Source organism: Protomyctophum bolini (genome assembly GCF_963924005.1).
Source record: "Protomyctophum bolini genome assembly, chromosome: 1".
Taxonomy (NCBI): Eukaryota; Metazoa; Chordata; class Actinopteri; order Myctophiformes; family Myctophidae; genus Protomyctophum; species Protomyctophum bolini.
This window is the reverse complement of record NC_137862.1, coordinates 12838723-12848089: the sequence shown is the minus strand read 5'-3', so window position 1 is coordinate 12848089 and position 9367 is coordinate 12838723.

Below are 9367 nucleotides of genomic sequence, written 5' to 3'. Positions count from 1 at the left end.
TTTGGACCGTGGGCTATAGCCCATATCGTACGGCATACTATAGCGCGCCGTTTTTCATCATTTTTGAGGATTTGAAAAAATTGACAAAATGACAAAAACGATGGGTTATAGCCCATGTTTTTTGAAATTTTGAAAAAAACAGTTAGCCTCGTTTCTCATCATTTTTGACCGTGGGCTATAGCCCATATCGTACGGCATACTATAGCGCGCCGTTTTTCATCATTTTTGAGGATTTGAAAAAAATGACGAAATGACAAAAACGATGGGTTATAGCCCATGTTTTTTGAAATTTTGAAAAAAAAAGTTATCCTCGTTTCTCATCATTTTGGACCATGGGCTATAGCCCATATCGTACGGCATACTATAGCGCACCGTTTTTCATCAATTTTGAGGATTTGAAAAAAATGACGAAATGACAAAAACGATGGGTTATAGCCCATGTCTTTTGAATTTTTGAAAAAAAAAGTTAGCCTCGTTTCTCATCATTTTGGACCATGGGCTATAGCCCATATCGTACGGCATACTATAGCGCGCCGTTTTTCATCATTTTTGAGGATTTGAAAAAAATGACGAAATGACAAAAACGATGGGTTATAGCCCATGTTTTTTTAAATTTTGAAAAAAAAAGTTATCCTCGTTTCTCATCATTTTGGACCATGGGCTATAGCCCATATCGTACGGCATACTATAGCGCACCGTTTTTCATCATTTTTGAGGATTTGAAAAAAATGACGAAATGACAAAAACGATGGGTTATAGCCCATGTTTTTTGAAATTTTGAAAAAAAAAGTTAGCCTCGTTTCTCATCATTTTGGACCGTGGGCTATAGCCCATATCGTACGGCATACTATAGCGCGCCGTTTTTCATCATTTTTGAGGATTTGAAAAAATTGACAAAATGACAAAAACGATGGGTTATAGCCCATGTTTTTTGAAATTTTGAAAAAAACAGTTAGCCTCGTTTCTCATCATTTTGGACCGTGGGCTATAGCCCATATCGTACGGCATACTATAGCGCGCCGTTTTTCATCATTTTTGAGGATTTGAAAAAAATGACGAAATGACAAAAACGATGGGTTATAGCCCATGTTTTTTGAAATTTTGAAAAAAAAAGTTATCCTCGTTTCTCATCATTTTGGACCATGGGCTATAGCCCATATCGTACAGCATACTATAGCGCACCGTTTTTCATCAATTTTGAGGATTTGAAAAAAATGACGAAATGACAAAAACGATGGGTTATAGCCCATGTCTTTTGAATTTTTGAAAAAAAAAGTTAGCCTCGTTTCTCATCATTTTGGACCATGGGCTATAGCCCATATCGTACGGCATACTATAGCGCGCCGTTTTTCATCATTTTTGACGATTAAAAAAAAATGACGAAATGACAAAAACGATGGGTTATAGCCCATGTTTTTTGAAATTTTGAAAAAAACAGTTAGCCTCGTTTCTCATCATTTTGGACCGTGGGCTATAGCCCATATCGTACGGCATACTATAGCGCGCCGTTTTTCATCATTTTTGAGGATTTGAAAAAAATGACGAAATGACAAAAACGATGGGTTATAGCCCATGTTTTTTGAAATTTTGAAAAAAAAAGTTAGCCTCGTTTCTCATCATTTTGGACCATGGGCTATAGCCCATATCGTACGGCATACTATAGCGCGCCGTTTTTCATCATTTTTGAGGATTTGAAAAAAATGACGAAATGACAAAAACGATGGGTTATAGCCCATGTTTTTTGAAATTTTGAAAAAAAAAGTTATCCTCGTTTCTCATCATTTTGGACCATGGGCTATAGCCCATATCGTACGGCATACTATAGCGCGCCGTTTTTCATCATTTTTGAGGATTTGAAAAAAATGACGAAATGACAAAAACGATGGGTTATAGCCCATGTTTTTTGAATTTTTGAAAAAAAAAGTTAGCCTCGTTTCTCATCATTTTGGACCATGGGCATGCCATATCGTACGGCATACTATAGCGCGCCGTTTTTCATAATTTTTGACGATTTAAAAAAAATGACGAAATGACAAAAACGATGGGTTATAGCCCATGTTTTTTGAAATTTTGAAAAAAAAAGTTAGCCTCGTTTCTCATCATTTTGGACCGTGGGCTATAGCCCATATCGTACGGCATACTATAGCGCGCCGTTTTTCATCATTTTTGAGGATTTGAAAAAAATGACGAAATGACAAAAACGATGGGTTATAGCCCATGTTTTTTTGAAATTTTGAAAAAAAAAGTTAGCCTCGTTTCTCATCATTTTGGACCATGGGCTATAGCCCATATCGTACGGCATACTATAGCGCGCCGTTTTTCATCATTTTTGACGATTTAAAAAAAATGACGAAATGACAAAAACGATGGGTTATAGCCCATGTTTTTTTAAATTTTGAAAAAAAAAGTTAGCCTCGTTTCTCATCATTTTGGACCGTGGGCTATAGCCCATATCGTACGGCATACTATAGCGCGCCGTTTTTCATCATTTTTGAGGATTTGAAAAAAATGACGAAATGACAAAAACGATGGGTTATAGCCCATGTTTTTTGAAAATTTTGAAAAAAAAAGTTCGCCTCGTTTCTCATCATTTTGGACCATGGGCTGTAGCCCATATCGTACGGCATACTATAGCGCGCCGTTTTTCATCATTTTTGACGATTTGAAAAAAATGACGAAATGACAAAAACGATGGGTTATAGCCCATGTTTTTTGAAATTTTGAAAAAAAAAGTTAGCCTCGTTTCTCATCATTTTGGACCATGGGCTATAGCCCATATCGTACGGCATACTATAGCGCGCCGTTTTTCATCATTTTTGAGGATTTGAAAAAAATGACAAAATGACAAAAACGATGGGTTATAGCCCATGTTTTTTTAAATTTTGAAAAAAAAGGTTAGCCTCGTTTCTCATCATTTTGGACCGTGGGCTATAGCCCATATCGTACGGCATACTATAACGCGCCGTTTTTCATCATTTTTGAGGATTTGAAAAAAATGACGAAATGACAAAAACGATGGGTTATAGCCCATGTTTTTTGAAATTTTGAAAAAAAAAGTTAGCCTCGTTTCTCATCATTTTGGACCATGGGCTATAGCCCATATCGTACGGCATACTATAGCGCGCCGTTTTTCATCATTTTTGAGGATTTGAAAAAAATGACGAAATGACAAAAACGATGGGTTATAGCCCATGTTTTTTGAAATTTTGAAAAAAAAAGTTATCCTCGTTTCTCATCATTTTGGACCATGGGCTATAGCCCATATCGTACGGCATACTATAGCGTGCCGTTTTTCATCATTTTTGACGATTTGAAAAAAATGACGAAATGACAAAAACGATGGGTTATAGCCCATGTTTTTTGAAATTTTGAAAAAAAAAGTTATCCTCGTTTCTCATCATTTTGGACCATGGGCTATAGCCCATATCGTACGGCATACTATAGCGCACCGTTTTTCATCAATTTTGAGGATTTGAAAAAAATGACGAAATGACAAAAACGATGGGTTATAGCCCATGTTTTTTGAATTTTTGAAAAAAAAAAGTTAGCCTCGTTTCTCATCATTTTGGACCATGGGCTATAGCCCATATCGTACGGCATACTATAGCGCGCCGTTTTTCATCATTTTTGACGATTTAAAAAAAATGACGAAATGACAAAAACGATGGGTTATAGCCCATGTTTTTTGAATTTTTGAAAAAAAAAGTTAGCCTCGTTTCTCATCATTTTGGACCGTGGGCTATAGCCCATATCGTACGGCATACTATAGCGCGCCGTTTTTCATCATTTTTGAGGATTTGAAAAAAATGACGAAATGACAAAAACGATGGGTTATAGCCCATGTTTTTTGAAATTTTGAAAAAAAAAGTTATCCTCGTTTCTCATCATTTTGGACCATGGGCTATAGCCCATATCGTACGGCATACTATAGCGCACCGTTTTTCATCATTTTTGAGGATTTGAAAAAAATGACGAAATGACAAAAACGATGGGTTATAGCCCATGTTTTTTGAAATTTTGAAAAAAAAAGTTATCCTCGTTTCTCATCATTTTGGACCATGGGCTATAGCCCATATCGTACGGCATACTATAGCGCACCGTTTTTCATCAATTTTGAGGATTTGAAAAAAATGACGAAATGACAAAAACGATGGGTTATAGCCCATGTTTTTTGAATTTTTGAAAAAAAAAAGTTAGCCTCGTTTCTCATCATTTTGGACCATGGGCTATAGCCCATATCGTACGGCATACTATAGCGCGCCGTTTTTCATCATTTTTGACGATTTAAAAAAAATGACGAAATGACAAAAACGATGGGTTATAGCCCATGTTTTTTGAATTTTTGAAAAAAAAAGTTAGCCTCGTTTCTCATCATTTTGGACCGTGGGCTATAGCCCATATCGTACGGCATACTATAGCGCGCCGTTTTTCATCATTTTTGAGGATTTGAAAAAAATGACGAAATGACAAAAACGATGGGTTATAGCCCATGTTTTTTGAAATTTTGAAAAAATAAGTTAGCCTCGTTTCTCATCATTTTGGACCATGGGCTATAGCCCATATCGTACGGCATACTATAGCGCGCCGTTTTTCATCATTTTTGACGATTTGAAAAAAATGACGAAATGACAAAAACGATGGGTTATAGCCCATGTTTTTTGATATTTTGGAAAAAAAAAGTTAGCCTCGTTTCTCATCATTTTGGACCATGGGCTATAGCCCATATCGTACGGCATACTATAGCGCGCCGTTTTTCATCATTTTTGACGATTTAAAAAAAATGACGAAATGACAAAAACGATGGGTTATAGCCCATGTTTTTTGAAATTTTGAAAAAAAAAGTTAGCCTTGTTTCTCATCATTTTGGACCATGGGCTATAGCCCATATCGTACGGCATACTATAGCGCGCCGTTTTTCATCATTTTTGAGGATTTGAAAAAAATGACGAAATGACAAAAACGATGGGTTATAGCCCATGTTTTTTGAAATTTTGAAAAAAAAAGTTATCCTCGTTTCTCATCATTTTGGACCATGGGCTATAGCCCATATCGTACGGCATACTATAGCGCACCGTTTTTCATCATTTTTGAGGATTTGAAAAAAATGACGAAATGACAAAAACGATGGGTTATAGCCCATGTTTTTTGAAATTTTGAAAAAAAAAGTTAGCCTCGTTTCTCATCATTTTGGACCGTGGGCTATAGCCCATATGGTACGGCATACTATAGCGCGCCGTTTTTCATCATTTTTGAGGATTTAAAAAAAATGACGAAATGACAAAAACGATGGGTTATAGCCCATGTTTTTTGAAATTTTGAAAAAAAAAGTTAGCCTCGTTTCTCATCATTTTGGACCATGGGCTATAGCCCATATCGTACGGCATACTATAGCGCGCCGTTTTTCATCATTTTTGACGATTTAAAAAAAATGACGAAATGACAAAAACGATGGGTTATAGCCCATGTTTTTTGAAATTTTGAAAAAAAAAGTTAGCCTCGTTTCTCATCATTTTGGACCGTGGGCTATAGCCCATATCGTACGGCATACTATAGCGCGCCGTTTTTCATCATTTTTGAGGATTTGAAAAAAATGACGAAATGCCAAAAACGATGGGTTATAGCCCATGTTTTTTGAAATTTTGAAAAAAAAAGTTAGCCTCGTTTCTCATCATTTTGGACCATGGGCTGTAGCCCATATCGTATGGCATACTATAGCGCGCCGTTTTTCATCATTTTTGACGATTTGAAAAAAATGACGAAATGACAAAAACGATGGGTTATAGCCCATGTTTTTTGAAATTTTGAAAAAAAAAGTTAGCCTCGTTTCTCATCATTTTGGACCGTGGGCTATAGCCCATATCGTACGGCATACTATAGCGCGCCGTTTTTCATCATTTTTGACGATTTGAAAAAAATGACGAAATGACAAAAACGATGGGTTATAGCCCATGTTTTTTGAAATTTTGAAAAAAAAAGTTAGCCTCGTTTCTCATCATTTTGGACCGTGGGCTATAGCCCATATCGTACGGCATACTATAGCGCGCCGTTTTTCATCATTTTTGAGGATTTGAAAAAAATGACGAAATGACAAAAACGATGGGTTATAGCCCATGTTTTTTTAAATTTTGAAAAAAAAAGTTAGCCTCGTTTCTCATCATTTTGGACCATGGGCTATAGCCCATATCGTACGGCATACTATAGCGCGCCGTTTTTCATCATTTTTGAGGATTTTTAAAAAATGACGAAATGACAAAAACGATGGGTTATAGCCCATGTTTTTTGAATTTTTGAAAAAAAAAGTTAGCCTCGTTTCTCATCATTTTGGACCGTGGGCTATAGCCCATATCGTACGGCATACTATAGCGCGCCGTTTTTCATCATTTTTGACGATTTGAAAAAAATGACGAAATGACAAAAACGATGGGTTATAGCCCATGTTTTTTGAAATTTTGAAAAAATAAGTTAGCCTCGTTTCTCATCATTTTGGACCATGGGCTATAGCCCATATCGTACGGCATACTATAGCGCGCCGTTTTTCATCATTTTTGAGGATTTTTAAAAAATGACGAAATGACAAAAACGATGGGTTATAGCCCATGTTTTTTGAATTTTTGAAAAAAAAAGTTAGCCTCGTTTCTCATCATTTTGGACCGTGGGCTATAGCCCATATCGTACGGCATACTATAGCGCGCCGTTTTTCATCATTTTTGAGGATTTGAAAAAAATGACGAAATGACAAAAACGATGGGTTATAGCCCATGTTTTTTGAAATTTTGAAAAAATAAGTTAGCCTCGTTTCTCATCATTTTGGACCATGGGCTATAGCCCATATCGTACGGCATACTATAGCGCGCCGTTTTTCATCATTTTTGACGATTTGAAAAAAATGACGAAATGACAAAAACGATGGGTTATAGCCCATGTTTTTTGATATTTTGAAAAAAAAAAGTTAGCCTCGTTTCTCATCATTTTGGACCATGGGCTATAGCCCATATCGTACGGCATACTATAGCGCGCCGTTTTTCATCATTTTTGACGATTTAAAAAAAATGACGAAATGACAAAAACGATGGGTTATAGCCCATGTTTTTTGAAATTTTGAAAAAAAAAGTTAGCCTTGTTTCTCATCATTTTGGACCATGGGCTATAGCCCATATCGTACGGCATACTATAGCGCGCCGTTTTTCATCATTTTTGAGGATTTGAAAAAAATGACGAAATGACAAAAACGATGGGTTATAGCCCATGTTTTTTGAAATTTTGAAAAAAAAAGTTATCCTCGTTTCTCATCATTTTGGACCATGGGCTATAGCCCATATCGTACGGCATACTATAGCGCACCGTTTTTCATCATTTTTGAGGATTTGAAAAAAATGACGAAATGACAAAAACGATGGGTTATAGCCCATGTTTTTTGAAATTTTGAAAAAAAAAGTTAGCCTCGTTTCTCATCATTTTGGACCGTGGGCTATAGCCCATATGGTACGGCATACTATAGCGCGCCGTTTTTCATCATTTTTGAGGATTTAAAAAAAATGACGAAATGACAAAAACGATGGGTTATAGCCCATGTTTTTTGAAATTTTGAAAAAAAAAGTTAGCCTCGTTTCTCATCATTTTGGACCATGGGCTATAGCCCATATCGTACGGCATACTATAGCGCGCCGTTTTTCATCATTTTTGACGATTTAAAAAAAATGACGAAATGACAAAAACGATGGGTTATAGCCCATGTTTTTTGAAATTTTGAAAAAAAAAGTTAGCCTCGTTTCTCATCATTTTGGACCGTGGGCTATAGCCCATATCGTACGGCATACTATAGCGCGCCGTTTTTCATCATTTTTGAGGATTTGAAAAAAATGACGAAATGACAAAAACGATGGGTTATAGCCCATGTTTTTTGAAATTTTGAAAAAAAAAGTTAGCCTCGTTTCTCATAATTTTGGACCATGGGCTGTAGCCCATATCGTATGGCATACTATAGCGCGCCGTTTTTCATCATTTTTGACGATTTAAAAAAAATGACGAAATGACAAAAACGATGGGTTATAGCCCATGTTTTTTGAAATTTTGAAAAAAAAAGTTAGCCTCGTTTCTCATCATTTTGGACCGTGGGCTATAGCCCATATCGTACGGCATACTATAGCTCGCCGTTTTTCATCATTTTTGACGATTTGAAAAAAATTACGAAATGACAAAAACGATGGGTTATAGCCCATGTTTTTTGAAATTTTGAAAAAAAAAGTTAGCCTCATTTCTCATCATTTTGGACCGTGGGCTATAGCCCATATCGTACGGCATACTATAGCGCGCCGTTTTTCATCATTTTTGACGATTTGAAAAAAATGACGAAATGACAAAAACGATGGGTTATAGCCCATGTTTTTTGAAATTTTGAAAAAAAAAGTTAGCCTCGTTTCTCATCATTTTGGACCGTGGGCTATAGCCCATATCGTACGGCATACTATAGCGCGCCGTTTTTCATCATTTTTGAGGATTTGAAAAAAATGACAAAATGACAAAAACGATGGGTTATAGCCCATGTTTTTTGAAATTTTGAAAAAAAAAGTTAGCCTCGTTTCTCATCATTTTGGACCGTGGGCTATAGCCCATATCGTACGGCATACTATAGTGCGCCGTTTTTCATCATTTTTGAGGATTTGAAAAAAATGACGAAATGACAAAAACGATGGGTTATAGCCCATGTTTTTTGAAATTTTGGAAAAAAAAGTTAGCCTCGTTTCTCATCATTTTGGACCATGGGCTATAGCCCATATCGTACGGCATACTATAGCGCGCCGTTTTTCATCATTTTTGACGATTTAAAAAAAATGACGAAATAACAAAAACGATGGGTTATAGCCGATGTTTTTTGAAATTTTGGAAAAAAAAGTTAGCCTCGTTTCTCATCATTTTGGACCGTGGGCTATAGCCCATATCGTACGGCATACTATAGCGCGCCGTTTTTCATCATTTTTGAGGATTTGAAAAAAATGACGAAATGACAAAAACGATGGGTTATAGCCCATGTTTTTTGAAATTTTGAAAAAAAAAGTTATCCTCGTTTCTCATCATTTTGGACCATGGGCTATAGCCCATATCGTACGGCATACTATAGCGCGCCGTTTTTCATCATTTTTGACGATTTGAAAAAAATGACGAAATGACAAAAACGATGGGTTATAGCCCATGTTTTTTGAAATTTTGAAAAAAAAAGTTAGCCTCGTTTCTCATCATTTTGGACCGTGGGCTATAGCCCACATCGTACGGCATACTATAGCGCGCCGTTTTTCATCATTTTTGACGATTTGAAAAAAATGACGAAATGACAAAAACGATGGGTTATAGCCCATGTTTTTTGAAATTT